Consider the following 19,101-nt stretch of genomic DNA (forward strand, 5'->3'; position numbering starts at 1 on the left):
CACGTCCGGACTACTATATCAAGGCAGATGGATAAGATGGCAGTGAGAGAGTTGAGGAGATTTTGGCCCCTGCCCGGCGTGCTTCTTCTGCATCAAGAGTAAGCCTCAGCAAGGTGCTCAAAGTCGTACGGTGATGTAAAAGAACGATTCAACAAGGAGTGGGTGTTGCGCTTTCATTGAATCACGAATCTAAGTCAATAGTCAATGGTCAATGTGGCTAATCAAACCAATCTCGTCGAAGCTTTGGTGATCAATGAATAGCACTTTCATTGATCACCAACGCTTCGACCATATAAGTCAATAGTCATTGGTCAATGTGGCTAATCAAACCAATCTGGTCGAAGCATTGGTGATCAAATGATGTAGCTTGATCAATCGTTGCTGATGAATTGATGGCCTAGAGATACATATCGTGCTTTTCTCCTTGTCCACACGTAGCTTCAACCTAAGGATTAACCTACATATCTCGATCTTATCTTCCATAGTGTAGATTCCACCTCATCATAAGGGAAGCCGGGTTTAAATAAGGCCGCATTTTTTGAGGCCCTTCACAAGATTCTATCTTGACTCCATACACTTGACATAAGGTCAAAAATAAATAAAATAAGAACGTCTTCTCAAAAATTGAGACATGGTTGTTACAAACCTAAAGACATGAGAGAATAGACATGCTTTAGGCACAAGTATCCCAAAATTTTTCAAAATAAAATACTTAAGAAGCTTCCTTTTTGTAATTATAAAAATTTTATTTAAAAAATATATAAACATAAGCAATACATAGATTTGGTTACTAGTATAACCAAATCCATAAGCTACATAGCCCACTATACATTCAAGAGCTTGCAATTTATAGCTCAATTTTGAAATTCCAAAATCCAAATATCTGAATTTCAACTCCAAAATCCATATAATAAGAGGATTAACCCACAAGGCAAAGTGGGTACAATAAAAATGAACACAAAATACTAAAGTCCAAAAATCTATGATAAATCATAGATATCTACACATGTTAGCCGGTTAATAACAAAAATCCCCAACTTCTTTAAATTTTTAAAGCTATTCACAACTATAGATTGCACCAAATTGAAGTCTACAAATGGTGGGAGGCCCAAAAAAATACATAAGAGCCATTATGGGACATACTTTCTAAAAAAGAAAAAGAACACGGTTGTTTTACAACTCAAATTATACCTTCGAGACTTTTAACAACTCAAATGAGTCTTTTAATGACTCAAGTACATTTGAGTCGTTATGAGAGTCTCTACAAGAGTCCATAAGAAAGTCAGTACCACTATGTCCTAAAACGACTCAAAAGATGACCTAATGCACTTGAATTCCAGGGTTTGCGATGCATTTCAGTTGCTATCTACTCCATCGTGCTCGCATTGCTCCTGCCATTTCTCTGTTTTCAAGTCTTGCCAAGTCCTGGCCTTTTAGCATCCCTCTATCTCTCTCTTCCTACCAAGCTCTTGCCTTCAACTACTCCTCCATTGCTCCATTCCTTTAAGCTTTTGCCATTCCTTCAAGCATTCCTCCAAGCTCTTGCATCCATTCTGCTAGGCATTCCATGAAGCCTTCAAACATGCATTGCTCTTGCCTTCAAACTTGCATTGCTCTCTTGTTCTCTTTCATTGCTTTCTTGCTCCCTTCCTTGCATTGCTCTCTTGCTCTCTTTCCCTCCCTTGCTTTATTCATTTAAAGCATAATCTAGTTTCACTAACCTGCTATTCAAAATGTATTGTAGGAAACATTGAGTGGATGAAAGCAAAAGATTTATCATTGCGTAATTGGAGAAGGAGTTTGATAGAGGATGGAGGCACACTGTGCTTCTCATGGAGATCTATGAGCTCTTGAAGCATCGACTTGACAATGCCCGGTACAACTTATATGTTGGAAACACACATGTTTTATTTTGTGTGGGATACATTTTTCAAATTTATATTACACTATTGCTATTTAATGCTAATCCCAAAGGTTGTGTGGGATGGGTAATGTCACATAGAAAAGGTTTGGGGCAAAATAAGAGAAGAGTTTAGAGTACAGTTGTCCATTGTGGCTTCAAAGAAGTCCATGTTCTATTTGAATTCAATAGTTGAATATATGGCATTGGACTTAAAGATGATTAATAGGTAGAAGTCCATGGAAATGCCCCAAAATTCATTGGATTATGCTAATATATTTACTCAAATCTATGATAATTCTATAGTGAAGTCCAAGTCTCACTTGAAGCTCATGTCTTTCAAGATAGCTTTAAAAAATTCTTTCAATCCTAAGGCAAACTTTAAGCGTTCCGATCCTCAAAAAGTGCAAGACTCTACAAGCATAGTGTCCTCATGAGACCACATATATCATTGCATATGATATGAAATTTCTAAACAACCGCAATTGATCCATCTTTTGGGAATAATACCAATGCATATGCCCCAAATCCAAATCATTGTCTATTTACTAGCTTACACATGTGTTTTTAGAGTACACACATGTAAAGAAGTTTGTATATGGCAACCTTGTACTCCATGTTAGATCATACCATGTGGCATCCCAAATCAATGCCCACATGCCATCCAACACACACTGTTCTCCATTAATATCCCCTAGGGATTCAATTGTGTACTCCAAGTCAATTGGATAATAATTATATATAATACATGCTTAGTGTTTTATCTTTAAATGATTGTGACTTATGAGGAATTGAACTCCAAGTAGAGCCAAATGGCTAGCCCACTAGGAAGTCATCATTCATTGTGGAATCAATCAAACAAAAACTATTTTTATTCTTCTAATGGTTGCATTGGGAGGGTCAATGTTTGCTTTGACAAAATATGAAGAGGGGAGAGGAGAAGAGTGGAGATGAGGAGAGAGGGCACAGCTAGAGAGCACACCACAAATGACTAACTGTACACTAGAATTAGTTGAAAAAATAGAATATATACAAACCCTTTTAGGGTTAGGGTTAGGGGATCTAACCCTTTCCTTTATAGCACTCTATAAGGTTAGTGCTATGCACATATGATCACGTGATGGTGCTATGCACACATGATCACATGATGTTGAGCATGAACTCTCAACACCTTCCCTCAAGATCAACATCATGAAGTAGGCCTTCCCTCAAGATGATGATTCTGGGGAATCGAAGAAGGACTGAGCATTACATTTCATCACACCCCTTTAATGGGAATGTCCTTCCTCTGCATCAAACCAAGAGCTAGTCGGTGTTTCTCGAATAGCTCTTTACTGAGTGGTTTGGTAAAGATGTTTGCAACATTTTCTTTGCTATCACAATGCTGCAGTGTGATGTCACCAAGTAACACTCTTTCTCTGATGAAGTGCTCTCTGACATCAATGTGCTTTGTTCTGGAGTGATATACTGGATTTTTGGCCAATGCTTGAGCCGATTGATTATCACAGTATATTGTTGTTGGCTTTGACTCATCAAAGTAATCTGTTTCTGACAATAGTCTTCTGAGCCATATAGCCTCACATGCACCTGTAGTGAGTGCTCTATATTCTGCTTCAGTCGAAGACAAAGAAACAGTTGGCTGTTTGTTTGACAACCATGATATAGCACCTTGACCAAGGAAAAATGCATATCCCTGTGTCGATCTCCTGGTCTCATGATCTCCAGCATAGTCACTGTCACAGTATCCATGCAACCGTGGATGACTTCCTCTGTATTCTATCCCAAATTGTCTTGTACCTCTGATGTATCTCAAGACTCTTTTGGCTGCATTCCAGTGAGACTGTTTTGGATTTGCCATAAACTATGCTAGTGAGCTTACTGCATAACAAATATCTGGCCGTGTGATTGTTTGATATATAAGAGATCCAATGAGTTGCCTGTAGTATCTGTCATTGACTGTAGGCTTTTCTGAATCTTTAGTAAGTTTCAAACTCTGTTCCATGGGAGTGGCTGCAATCTTGCAATCTGCCATATGAAACTTCTTCAGGAGACTGTCAACATATTTGAGCTGACTCATGAATGTGCTATCTGAATCTCTCCAGAACTCAATTCCAAGACAATAGTGCATAAGTCCAAGATCTTTCATGTCGAACTCTGCAGATAAGTCTTGTTTTAGCTTTCTGATGAAGCTATCCTTGCTTCCTGTCACAATTAGATCATCTACGTACAAAAGTGCAATAGTAATATCTTCCCCTTGAACTTTGTAGTAGAGAGTATGATCTGCATTGGACTTCATGTATCCCAGATCAGCAAAATATGTGTCAATTCTGCTGTACCAACTTCTGGGTGCTTGCTTTAAGCCATAGAGACTTTTCTTGAGATGGCAAACCTTGTTCTCCTGTCCTGGTTCAACATAACCGGTTGGTTGTTGCATGTAGACTTCCTCGTCTAGATAACCATTGAGAAATGCATTCTTGACATCGAGCTGATACACATTCCATTTACTGAGTGTCGCTAGTGATATCAAGAACCGTATGGAATCCATCTTTGCTACTGGAGCATAAGTCTCATCATAATCTTGGCCATATTGTTGTGCAAATCCTTTTGCAACTAATCTGGCTTTGTATCTTTGAATACTGCCATCTGGATTGTACTTCACTTTGTATACCCATTTGTTGGCTATGGCCTTCTTGCCTGGTGGAAGGTCGCATAATTCCCAAGTGTTGTTTTTATACAAAGCATCCATTTCTTCATTCATTGCAGTTTGCCATTCTGGCTTATCTACTGCGTCTTCGAAGTACACTGGCTCTTCTGTAGCCATGATGGTAGTCATAAGAGCATAGTTGGTGGTTTCCACTTGAATTGCTTTGCCTTTCTGAGCATATGTCAATCTGGCTGGTGGTCTGCTTTCCCTAGTAGACCGTCTGAGCTGCTGTGACGCTGATTGGGGTGTTGCTGGCAATTCTTGCTCTTCTTCATCAACCTGTTCTGTAGATGACTGTGTAGGTGAGGTTTTCCATTCTGATTCCTCATCGAAGATTACATCTCTGGAGATAATGACTTTGCGGTTGATGGGATCATACAATTTGTATGCTTTACTTTCTTCACTGTAGCCAACCATGATGCATTTGCGTGACTTCGCATCCAATTTCCTGCGATGATCATCATGTATGTGGGCATATGCTATGCAACCAAATATGTGGAGATGCCCAATGCGTGGCTTGTGTCCAGTGAATGCTTCATAAGGAGTCATACCTTGTATCGGTTCGGTAGGAAGCCGATTAAGCAAGTAGTTAGCTGTAGCTATTGCTTCTGCCCAATACTGATTCGGAAGATGCTTTTCACTAAGCATTGCTCTAGCACTGTCTGCTAAAGTCCCATTCTTCCTTTCAGCTATTGCATTTTGCTGAGGAGTATCTGCACATGTGAATTGTCTTCGAATGCCATGAGTTTTGCAAAAGTTCATGAAGGCTGAAGACATGTATTCACCTCCTCTTTCTGATCTCATGACCTTGATCTTTCTGCCTGTTTGGTTTTCTACCATGGCTTTGAATTCTTGAAATCTGGCAAACACTTCAGATTTCTCTTTCAGAAAGTAGACCCAACAATATCTGCTGTAGTCGTCGATGAAGGTCAAGTAATAAAGTGAACCATTGATGCTGCGGGTCTGGGCAAAACCCCATACATCTGTATGAATTAAATCAAGAATACCTCGTGCACGAGAGGTACTTCTGACAAAGTTGGTTCGCTTTTGTTTGCCGAAGCAGCATGCTTCACAAACTTTTCCAAGAAACTGTAGCTTCGGAATCCCAATTGCCATATTTTGATTCCTTAGATCTAACAAGTACTTGAAGTTGACATGACCATATCTCTTGTGCCATTTTGCAGATAGTGGCATCTGTTGCATTTGAGCTGACATGGCATGTTTATCTGGTACTGTAGCTAGCATCCTGTATAAGCGTCCTTCCTTGACACCTTTTGCTACTAGCTGACCTCTTTTGGATTTGTCTCTGATAGTGCATTCATCACCGTCGAAGATGACTTTGTAGTTGTGTTCCGTCATTTGACCTACTGACAAAAGGTTCTTGCTGAGCTTCGGAACATAGAGCACATCTTTGACTAATCCTTTTGTACCAGTGAAATTGTTCATAGGGATAACACCTGTCCCTTGAACCGGATTCGGTGTATTGTCTGCTGTATAGATGACATTCTTTTGACCTTCTAATGGCTTCATTTCTGTGAACCATTCCTGATGATTTGTCATATGAGATGATGCACCGCTGTCGATGTACCAAGGATCCTGTTCCACTTGGTCGACTTGATAGCTGAAATCCTCTTTAGGATTGAAATCAGTGTCTTGCTGCATTGTATCAGTCTGATGCAATTCCTCACTTGCAAGAAACATATTGCCATGTTCATTTGCAAAAAGACTGTGACTAGAATGTCCACCACGATGATTTCCCCTTCCTCGGGAATTCTCGATTACTGCTGGATTGACCGCCTTGGTCATACTGCTTCTTGCGGCAATCTCTTTCATAGTGTCCAAACTTGTGACAATAGTTGCATTGAATGTTTGACACATTGGTGGATGCATTCCCTCGTCCTTGGAATCTTCCTCGGTTGGAATGATTTCCTCTTTGCTGATTTTGATGTTACTGAGGATGCTGCTGATGCTGATGCTGATTCTGACTTTGATTTTGTTGATGATGATGACCACTTTTCTGATATGATCTACCTCTGTTTCTGCCTTTGCCTCTGCTTCTGTCTGAAGCTGTGAATGCCTGATCATTAGAATGACCTTTACGTGCTTGAATGGCCTGAGTCCTGAGTTCTTCACCAAGTAGAACTGACTGAAGTTCTTCAAGTGTTGGAATTTGCCGTTGGATGGCAATACTCTAGACCAGATTCTCATATCCTTCTCCTAGTCCATTCAGGATTACTTGAACCATTTCTGCGGGATTCATAGTCTCTCCTGCTACTGCAAGTTGATTGTTGTAGTCTTTGATGCGGAGTACATAAGCATGACCGGTTTCACTGCTGTTGCGGAAACTCTGGTTGATCTGGTTTCTCAGGGTGAGAATCCTGGATGTGTTCTTGGACTCGTAGAGAGCTGCGAACATATCCCATGCTTCTTTTGATGTCTTGACTGTGTTGAGCTGTCCTAGCATGACATCTTGCACATTCTGCTTGATCAGGTGATAGGCATACTTGTCTTTCTTATCCCATTCTGCTTGAGCTCGGGCAATGGAAGGATCTGCTACTGGTGCGGAAACTATTTGTGTAGATGTAGAACCCGATGTAGATCCCGTTGCTGGTGCTGTGACAACAGATGGAGTAGAGCTACTGGTGGCTGGATCGGCCAATGGTCTAGGTATGGATCCATCAACATACTCCCATTTGTCCTGAAGCACAAGAATGGTCTCCATTCGGTATTTCCATGTACCGTAATTGGAGTTGTCTAACTTAGCAGATGCCTCCAGATTGAGGTTGCTAGTCGACATGGTGCAAATAATGTACTCAAAAGTGTCCTGAAAAAACTCTGTATGAATCAACTGCAAATACACTAAAGATGCCAAGTGAAATCTCTGTACCGTCGGTGAAGATAGAACTGCAGTAAATAAGATCTGACCTGTGTTACAAGGCTTGTGGCAATGATGCCGGGAATAGCCAAGAGGCTTTACAAGGCTGAAAAAATGTTGTGCACGATGCCGTGAGATAGCCAAATAGGCTTTACAATGGTGGCATGTGTGTGTGAAATCAAGTGCTATCTGCCCACTGAATCAATCTGCAATGCCTCTGAACTCTGAAGTCTGCTCACTGAACTGATGAACGTAAGGTTTCAGGTAATGTAATGATGTGAAATCGGATGTGAGCGTATGGACCGAGTAGGTACTAGTCGGGAATTTCAGGCATGGCTTAGATTGGCAACTTGGGGAATTCAAAGCGTCCCCTCTATGGCGATCTAGTCTACTCTGATCTAGATCTAAACCAACCATCGATCGATGAAAGAGTAGCAAATAATTCCTTTTCCTTTGTTCCTTTTAAGTGCTGGGTCAGATGCGTCGATGTAGAGGCAAATGTGCGTGAAAGAAGTGGTTTTGTCGGCGAGGCTCAAATGTGAGTGTAACTTGCGCCAAAATGTGCACGTGATGGAACGAGCGCGTAGAGCATGAAAAATCGAGCGACTTTCCTTTTTGGAGCACCCTCAAATTCTTCCTGGATCAAGAGATATGACTTGATCTAGGTGGAGGGGCAAAAGGAGTGCAAATGGTGCTTAATGATGATGTGTCACTGTGAGTCACATGCAGTGATGATGTGGCATTGTGCTTAGCAAGAGGTGTGCCAGTGAAGCTCTGTGCTGAGGTGGCAGTGCTGAGGTGGCACAGATGATGTCAGTAGGGTGACGTGGCATTGATGACGTGGTAGTGATGATGTGGCAGCTGACGTGGCAGTGATGACGTGGCAGTTGATGTGGCAGTGATGACGTGGCAGCTGACGTGGTAGTGATGATGTGGCAGCTGATGTGGCACTAATGATGTGGCAGGTGATGTGGCAGAATGACGTGGACTGCTTACATGGCGCTGATGACGTGGCTCCGATGGTGACGTGGCAGATAAGGTCTGCCATGTGTCAACCTACAGACCACTTCTGGGGTGAGTGGTGACCCTGAGGATAAGGTTGGGTTGAGTGTGGGATGCCACGTGTCGCCTCGTGGGCCGCCGGAATCTTCTCAAGATGCGTCGAAATCTTTTGAGATTCGGTTCTTCTCCGTCGACTGAAGCTATGGCGATCGAACCTCTGCTAAAGAAACGCAAGCACTACGAGGGGGACTCTGGCCCTGTGCAGCAGTTGCCCAGCCCCGTCGCGCCTTCTGCCTCTGATGCCGTCCCTTCACCGCCTTAAGTTTTGCCTCGATCGCAAGCGAAGCGTCGGCTCTAGCTACAAGCAGGACCTCGAGGACGCCTACTACTCCATCCTTAAGCTTTCTACTGGCTGCTCTAGTGTACAACGAATTGCTTGCTGTAGTTGTTGCTGGAGCTCGGTGCTTGGCCGGTTGATAGAGGAGGCATTGGCGGCGAAGCCCGTGAGCTTGGAGCAAGAGGCTAGCTACGGTCGTTGTCGGTGGAGAAGATGCGTAGGAGCTCACGAGAGCTTGCATGCGCTTGGCTTGGCTGAAGCTGGGATCCGAAAGTTGCAAATGGTCGTGGCTATAGTGCTACGGCTGGAGCGTTAGAAGCTTCGAGTAGAAGGATTGGCTCGGCCGCTACGACCTCAAACTTGGCTAGCAGCAGCAAAGCAAGAGCAACCCGGTCGAGAGTTGGGCCTTCTCCAAAAAACAACCTTGGCTGCGTTTAACTATGGCGAGGCACGTTGGATGTTGCGAGCAAGAGGCAGCCGTCTGCTGCTTGCTAGACTGAGGTCGCGGGGCTGTTGTAAATAGGAGAGCTTTGAGCCTTATAGTCAGTGGAGAGGCTTTGGAGTCTCAACGCACTGTTGCAGCTCTGCTTTGCTTTGCATGAGAGCTCTCTCTTCCCAGTTCTCGAGGAACAGAAGTGTCCCTCAAAAAGAAAACAAATCTCTCCCTATATCTTAGAAATTTCTCCTTGTATGCTGTCACAAATCTCTCAAGACAAATACCTATCTTTCTCTCTCTCTCTCGGAGAATGAATGGGCAGAAATCTCTCTCACATGGACGGAAATTCTATCACTCAACGGAAGTGAAAGAATGAACACAAACTCTCAATCTCTCAATCTCTCTCACAATCTCAAGAATCTCAATGTCTCAACGGAAGACAAGGGAGCTCTGATACCATGACAAAATATGAAGAGGGGAGAGGAGAAGAGTGGAGATGAGGAGAGAGGGCACAGCTAGAGAGCACACCACAAATGACTAACTGTACACTAGAATTAGTTGAAAAAATAGAATATATACAAACCCTTTTAGGGTTAGGGTTAGGGGATCTAACCCTTTCCTTTATAGCACTCTATAAGGTTAGTGCTATGCACATATGATCACGTGATGGTGCTATGCACACATGATCACATGATGTTGAGCATGAACTCTCAACATGCTTAGTGTAGACAATTGTGAAACTATTTTCGGGGCCATTTTGGGGCCCTGACACGATGTGTTGGTGGGTGAGATTTTGAATTTCATGCAGACCCATGCTCTTGCTAGAAGTTTTTCCGGCATCATGATTGCCACACTGGCGTAATAATGAGACACAATCTTATCATTGTCAATAGCGCAAAGCTCGACACATAGTACTATATGCATTTACTCATGAGCATAGAGACGATTGCTCTGCTGCCTCTGGCATGACTACATCGCACAGCCTTTGCCTTGCCATTTGTTATTGCGCAGCCATCTACCACTACACAACACAATCTTTTGTTGCACTGACCACCATGCTAGTTCAAGCACAGCCATGTTGGCTTGACTATGGCATAAAACTTTTGCCTTGCCACCCATCATTGCACAGCTTTGCATTTATCATCCCTACGCAACATAATATTTTGTTGCGTTGACTACCGTGCTAGTTCGAGTAATGATGTTGGCCGGGAGAACCACCATGTTGACATGAAGACCACTATGGCATGCCAATCTCTAAAGGGGACCCCTCAAAGTCCATATTTGCAACCACTGTGCTGGATGTTGGAGCTATTTTAGTTCCAAACCAAGGAAAACAGTCTCACTATGGAGATATTTTAGTCGTATTACTCCTTATGCAACAATTTCTCAGCAATCGCACCAGTTGCACTGGTTGTAGTAAATCCTAAATGAGGGCATTTGTGAACCATTTTCACTATAATAACAATAATTTTTTCAATAGTTTCTTGTGCAACGATCCCTATGGTTGCAGTAAAATGTAAACGAGGGCAAAAATATGCCATTTGTGCTTCTTTAGAGCCACTTTCACTACTGAAGTAACAAAAACAATAGTTTTGGCGATAATGGTACTACATTGAAATTGAAACAAAAGAAATTACATCCGATAGTTTTTGCGAGAATAGTATTACATCAAAATTGAAACAAAATAGATTACATCCGAAGCAAACATTTAACAAAATAGATTACATCTTAAGATGCTAGCACTTTGTCTTTCTAACAATTCTTTATTCACTAGTAGCACTTATCAACACCACTATTGTGGTAGGACTGGGTGTCACTTTTGCCCTTGTTAGCACTTTCTTACAATTTTGACGTGGTGCCTTGTAAGTGGGGGACAATACGAGCACCTCGTAATGCTATTGTAGGTAGGACTTTCTTACAATTTTAACCTATAACTCCTCATATGCAAGGGACAATACGAGCACCTTGTAATTGACCATAACCTTCTTCATAGCAACTTCTTTTGACACTGGCAAAGGGAACTCAACTTGGCAGTGAGCTCAATCGAGCACAACATTCAATAGCGGACATGGAACTCAATCTGGTCAGTGAGCTCCAACACACTGATACATGCTCTCAGTGTGTTAGAGCTGATCACCAAGTTGAGTCCTCCTTCCCCAATGCTGAAGGTTGTGCTCAATTACAAGAGGCTCATCACACCAAGTTGAGTTCTCTCTCAGTGCCTGATGGAACAACAACTACCCATTTCCCTTAGCTCCCCATCCTGCAACTCCCTTGGTCATGGCTATGGATGATGGAGTGTTTCAAGATGGAGATCCAAAGCAAGCAATGGATCCCATGACTTGGGTAGCATTATGAAGGGGCATCGAGGTTGCAGTAGAAGATTCATCACACGGGTGGAAGGGGGATTGGAGAGAGTGTGGAAGGTGGTAGGAGAGGGATTTTCTTGGGTGCGGTGAATTTTTTCTCTGTCTTTAAGGCATTTATATAGCTAGACTTGCATCTCTCCCACTCTTTTCCCCTTCATTTGCAACTTTGGGTGCCTATCATTGCTAAGAGCACAAAATCCACCTACTGGATTTTGTTGGTAGCCCAGCCTACCATAGGCAGTCATATACATCATCGTCTAGCCACCATGATGTGCGATTAGATGGTTGCCATGGGAGAATTTCTCGGTCATCGGAGCCAAGATCATAATAATTCAATGGGATGATGGGGGGCGAGTGGTGGCACATGCACCCAGCTTACTGGTAGCCTAGCCTAGCATAGGCGGTCATTTACATCATTGTCTAGCCATGACGTGTAATTAGATGGTCGCCATGGGAGAATTGCTTGATCATCGAAGCCAAGATCATAATAATTCAATGGGATGAGGGGGGAGGAGCGGTGGCACATACACCTAGCTTGCTGGTAGCCCAGCCTAGCGTAGGCAGTCATATACATCATCGTCTAGCCATGACGTGCGATTAGATGGTTGCCATGGGAGAATTTCTTGGTCATCAAAAAATTCTAACATTTTGATATGTTCATACAGTCTATCTCCAACTTAATGCTAATCTAAGCGTGCAAATCAAATGGTCCCTCATGAAAAGTCATTGTCATTATAGTCTGATCTGATTCTGACTCAATGCTAATTTGGGCCTATCAACTAGATGGCCCCTCATGCAAAGTCATTGTTATTACAGTCAACTAAAGAAAGAAAAGATCAAAACAAGACATCAAATTAGCATTGGGTCAGTTTATCAGGCTGTAATTACAATAGTTCTCATTCTAAACTATTGTTATTATTACAGCCTGATGAACCAACTGAATGCTAATCTAAGCTTGTGAACTAGATGGTGCCCCATGCAAAGTCATTGTTATTATTGTAGTCTGATTCTGGCTCAATGCTAATCTGAGCCTATGAATTAGATGATCCCTCATGCACAATCATTGTTATTATAGCCTGATGCTGACTGAATGCTAATCTGAACCTATGAATTGATGGTCCCTCATGCACAGTCATTGTCACTAAAACAAGCTCGGTGGTTGTTTGGGATTAGTATACTATTTTGGATTTACATTTTACCTTGTTTGGGATTTATTGATTGGGATTTACTGAAACAAGTGCTGTGGTTGTTTGGGATTTACTAAAGGTTATATTTTGTGGGGGTTGTAATTAATCCTAAACCAACAAAAATGCATTTCCTTGCTAGTTCCTACCTCCTCTAGCCTTACCTATTATACAACTAGCCTATCATACTCATTAATATAACATGTGAGGAATCTATCAATACACGGGTCTTCAAAGATGGCAAAGATCTCACTGGATTACATCATTAAGCATGTCAAGATGGCTTGATTTGACAAATTAGAATATGTGAACAATTACAGCTTGGATAGTAGGAGAGCAAATTAGTTTAAAAGCTCGATAGGTCTCGAGTGAAGGAACAGCAGAGGAGCAGAGACGGAAAGCCACAGAGGCAATGACATTTTTTCTACTGCTTGTTGTCCTGAGCTTGATGAAGCCATTTTGCAAGTGGTCCCTCGACAACCCATTTCGCAAGTGGTCCCTCAACAACCCAAGATTGTCGTAGATGAGATTGATCTCTTGGAGGTCCAGGAACATAGAGTTCCCAAGAGTGCCATTCACAAGTTGGTCTCATTGCAGGAGGAACTGTGGGAAGGCTTTCAATACTATAAGAACCCCCAGTTTGTGAAGTATGCTGCTGAAGCCTCCCACTGTGTGAAGTGTCAAGCCCTTGCCCTTGTCCTCGAATCCTTGTGTAAACATAAAGTCTTTCAAAGATCTCAGACTTGATCTCTTGGAATATTGGATATATATTACCGGAGACTTTTTTAGGAGGGCTGACCACCCCTCTAATATAGTCGGCTTTTCAATAGAACTTGAGTTAAGTAGTAAATTGTCTTCTTTGAAAAAAAAAAAGAGTAGTAAATTGTCTTTGTATTTATCCATCCTTAGGTACGATGATGGTATCTTTTTGAAATGTAGAAGAGTAAAACTTGGTTGTATACTACCAGAGCATATAACTTTAGGGGCTGACTATACATTTGGCTTTTCTATATAACTTTAGTTTTAAAGTAATAATTCGCCATTAATCCATCCTTGGATATGACTGCTTCACCCAGTTGGACTGTATAATTTGAAAATATTGCATTTAGTTGGATTCGAAGGTTCTATTTTCTTATGACTGCTTCACTCAGTTGGACTTTATAATTTGAAAATGTTTCCCTGAGTTGAACTTTATAAGTTGATGGACATTTTCCAATAATACAGTACGATTCTATAGCTTGCAATTCATTTAGGATTTGTGGTCACCTACCCGGTGGCTGCATTCTGATAATAAATAAAGAGAACCAGCCTAAAGGGGACTGTTTTAATACAGCACTTTGCAACAATATGATCTGTTGTAGGATAGCAAGGCGGTAGTGTAGGATAAGTGGTCAAGATAAATGGTTAGGATAAGTGTTTGCTAGCGCAGTGGTTGGTTGTACACTAGGATATTAATTGCCACTAGTGCGGTGGTTTGCTTCTATTATTACAAGATGAATGGCATGCAATTCATTCGTTTAGGATTTGTGGTCACCCGTGGATTTGTGGTCACAACCCGGTGGTTGAAATTTGACAATAGTTTAAGAGAACCAGCATAAAGGGGATGCCATAAACAAATGCATTTTCTAATATTTCACTAGCCCGATGGTTGAAATCCGACAATAGTTACAGAGAACTAGCTATTTGTGGAAGCTATTTTCCTTGTGTGCAACCAAGGAAAATGCAATTAGATCCCATGACATCACATTAGATGACTAAAAACAAGCATGGTGGTTGTTTGGCATATACTAAAAACAAGCGTGGGGTCAATCTATCGTTTGGAATTTACAAAAACAAGTGCAGTGGTTTTTGGTGACACGTGATGAGGATCCAGGTGGCCTACAGAGTGCATATTCATCGGGGAGACATGGGCATCGATCCCCATGGAGCAATGCTCCAATATGACCAGATCTCAAGTGTTGAGGATGACCTCTCCACCCACGTGGACCTCAACCCAAGGAGGGTTAGTAGACCTCTAGTAAAGGGGGGTTACAATAGTAAGTAGTGGATAATTTTGTGACAGTTATAATTGTCCCTAACAACCAGTAGTAGTGGCCTTATCCACCACATCATTTTTGGAACTATGTCTATTTTTCACTGTTACTCGACTGAATTCGGAACACCATCGGATGTTGTTATAAGCTGATCATCATCTCCTACATCAGGGTTGTTGTTGCTATTTGCTGAAATACAAACTATTTGCAATATTTCTACTCTACAAACAGTTGTCTCGGCTCTTTGTATGTTTTGTACTATCTTTTTCTTTTTTCGACATTAGTCAGATTTAAGTCCGACCCTGGCCCATTGCTAGGAGTGGATATGTGTTGGTGTTTTTCCATATTTTGGAGACACCACTAACACTATTGGCGATCCGCTACTGCATTCGAGCTCTGACTGCCGGTTGCTGCTACATAGAAATTTTGCAAAAGATGAGATCTACAATGACTATAGGAACAATAGACTAGCAGACGCAACAGCTCCCAAGAAAATCAAATCAACAATAGCAAAAATGACTTCTAGTAAAGCAGAAACGGCATACAACCAGATTCAACAAGCGCAGTCATTCAAAAATTCTTGAAGTTGGACCACTTTGGAAATCCTTCACGACTTCCTCATGACAATGGATAGTCACCACAACACTCTAGACAATTGAACACACTGTGATGAGTGAGGTGTCTATGAAGCTGTGTCTCATTGAGCATTCAGCAAGAAGCAGATTGTACTTCGAATCCATTCTGACCATACCAGTGTGCAACAACTTGATAAGACAAGCCAACACGTAATCATCAGATTACTAGCAGCAGTGAATAGTCATCCGACTGTGCAACAACACAATCAAATATTCACTCCAGCAAAGTGCAAGTAGATTCCTTATCAAACTGCACTATAGGCAACTCAACAGTAGCCAGTGACTACAATTCTCTGTTTCTCTCTTAAATGGCAAGTATCTTGGTCCATGTCGGATAAGTTTTAGGAGAAAATGTCACCACAACGAATTGGCTACGCCTATTTTACAAGAAACCATGCTAGACTGGAAGCGCAGGCACACAAACAAATGATCAAGACTACATTTTCCACGATTCAGATTACACACCCAATGGAACAAGTTCTTTTGATAATTCTGTGCATGGCATAGAAATAAGTGAGGTTCAAATCAAATTTAGCAAATTGATGGTGCAATTACCTACTACTGAAGAATTACTCAAAAGGAGTATTGCAACAAATTTCGTAGCACGCCTATTTGTTCAGGCTCAAAGGAAATTTGACTTCAATCCATTACCTCCACCTCCAAAAAATAAAGTACAAGCTCCAACTCAAAGACAACAACACCAACCAAGAATGTAGAATCCTTTGGTAAAGTCAGCTAAATTCATCAGCAAGAAAGGACAACAGTCATGTCGAACAATTTGAAACAAGGTGGGCTGCAAGGAGATTCGGACAACTTTTGGAGACCTCACAAAAAAAGAGCAGTTTGCAACAAATTTTAATGGTAAGGCAATGATTTGGCTTATGCGATATGGTGTAGCTCATTTTGCCTCTTATGATGAATTGAAAACTGCATTTTTAAGCCATTTTTGTAAAGAAAAAACTCCAAAAGACATACTCAAGAAGCTTCGGAATATGAAGCAAAAACATCTCTTATTTGAAGACTATATACAAATGTTCACTCACAGAAGTTGACTACCCCATCCCAAAAAGGAGGGAGAGTGGGAAATTTTAATTCTAGGTAGGCAGAGGGAGAGGGAAAGGAAAGGTAAATTTCAAATTTTTAGAGTTTGGTGGCTTATATATTGACTCTTCCTCTCCCATAACTCAAAGGATGCTATTCTCCCTCCCCTCCTTCTTCCCTCCCCTCTTCCTCCCTTCGTTTTTCCCTTCCTCTTCCCTCTCCACTCCCCTCTCCCTCTCTCTTCTCCCTCTCTTACCTCTTCTTCCTCTCCCATCTCCCTCTCTCTTCTCCCTCCCTTCTCCATCTTCTTCTCCTTCCCTTCACCTTCCTCCTTCCCCCCCCTCCAAAACATTAAATCGCACGGCCATAGTCTTCGCAGCTATGCAAAAAAAAACTAAATATATAAATATAAATATATATATTAAAAGTTTTTTTGTGTGCCGTCTCGGTTGCGTCAATGCGAGATGAATTAGGGAGTGTGTGGCCACACATGTGGCCCCTCTCTCCTCTCTCCCTTTCCCCCTTGTATCTCTCGCTTCCCCCCCCCCCCCTCTCTCTCTCTCTCTCTCTCTCTCTCTCTCTCTCTCTCTCTCTCTCTCTCTCTCTCTCTCCCCCCCTGAAGCTCCCTCCCTCCCCACCCGCAGCTCCCTCCCTGCCTGTAGCTCCTCCGTCCGTTGTGCCTCGTCCGCCCCTCCACTCTTGCTCCTCCCCCTGCTACTCCTTCGCTCCTGCTACTCCCCCCCACCTGCAGCCCCTTCGCTCTTGCTCCTCCCTGTTGCCCCTCTGCGCTTGCTACTCTCCTTGCCTGCAGCTCCGCCTGCCTGTAACCCCTCCCTGCCTGTAGCTCTCCGCTTGCTACCTCCCTGCCTGCAGCTCCTCCATCCACTGCCTTCTCTCCCCCGCTTCTGCTCCACCCTCCATCCACCCTCCCTCCCTCTTGGCTCCCCACCTAGCCTTGCCACTCTCCCTCTTGGCTTCTCCCCCGCCTAGCCTCGCCCTACACACTACTACCCTCAGCTAACCTCACCACCCCCTCAACCCTCCCCGCCTACCCTCAACCCACCTCTTGTCTTGCCACCCCTTAGCCCCCCCCTCCCTTGGCCTAGCCTATTATATCACCACTCCTCCCCCCTCCTCCATTCCCCTCCACATTCACTCCTCCTCCACCCCGACCTATAGCCTCTCGACCCTGGGGGTTCCTCCCATCATGGGGGGGGTTATATGCTCCCGCTCCCTCCCACTCATGTAATAAGACTAAGACCTACACCGAACACGGGTCTGTTAAAAAAAAAAGGCAAAAGGTGGCAAGGATACGGATAAAGCCGCCAAGAAAGATGACAACAAAGCCAAGAAACAAACACAATTGAAACTCGAAGATGTGAACACACGCTACAACCGCAGTGGACTCGGAGTGGACAACAAAGAAAAGGCGAGCTCCACCTCTGCCTCAGCTTCAATCACAGCTTCAGCTTTAGTTTTAGCTCCAGTCTTACTCTCAGTCTCAGTATCAACTACATCCTCATCCTCAACCTCAGCGCCAGCATTAGCGTTAGCTCTAATTCTAGTTTCAGCTCCACTTACGCCCACATCCTGTATAGTTACAGTTACTGGCTCTGATATACCCCTACCCATGACATTGATTGTTCCACCCTCCCCTAGGATAGAGGGGGTTGCCACTAACACCATCTCTTCCATCTCTTCCTTCTTCTCTGCTACAATTCTCTCTCCGATTATGACACCTACTTTGGAGGGGTCATGCACTATTCCACGCTACTCAACCTTTTTCTCCCCTCTGCCTCTTAGTCAGCCCATGCTTCCACACCCTACTGGGATTGCCTCCTCTAGGCCACTATCATCTCCATATGGCACCCATCTCATCCAATCATCACCCAGCCTCCAATCTCATCCTCACACTTTTAGGCCAGAGTCCTTTCAGTTTCCATTAGAGCATGGATGAGCTAACCCATCAAAGGCTTGGGAGTACTTGCTGATGGAGGTCTAGAGCATCCGAGAGTGCAAGAGGGAGCTATCACGCTTCGTACGTGGGATTCCTTGCACTAAGGCTACACCGATGGCAGATGTGTAGGCCTTTGTTACCACTACCCTAGGGGCGACTGAGCACAGGATTGAGAGAGCATGGCGGGTTGGGAGGGACCCCAACCGAGAGCTGCCCCTTATCATATGGTTCCATGATGCCCAAGCATGACTTTTGGCTTTACATCGTAGGTCAGCCTTACGAGACCAGCCAGTGATCTCCATGGATGAGGACCTCCCCCACTACAGGTTGAGGAGAGGAATTTTCTATTGCAACAGTGGGATCAAGCCTGCAAGGAGGGGAAGTGGGTAGTAGTACAAGATGGACGACTCCTTACAGACCCCTGTCAGGCACCCACCTCTCCTCCCGTATAGGGAGGCGAGGTCTATGAGACCCACACATCCGAGACCCTATCCTATACCATCTGGAACTATAATGGTACCTTATGGTCAGAACCAGGGAGCTCCTCGGAATCCTATACAGGTCACGACATAGTCTTTTACACAGAGACACATCAGAGTCTAGAGCAGCCACTACTAGTAGTCAACAG

This window comes from Dipteris shenzhenensis, chromosome 5 (assembly GCF_047967505.1).
Source record: "Dipteris shenzhenensis isolate YYH24624 ecotype China chromosome 5, Dip_SZ_1.0, whole genome shotgun sequence".
Lineage (NCBI taxonomy): Eukaryota > Viridiplantae > Streptophyta > Polypodiopsida > Gleicheniales > Dipteridaceae > Dipteris > Dipteris shenzhenensis.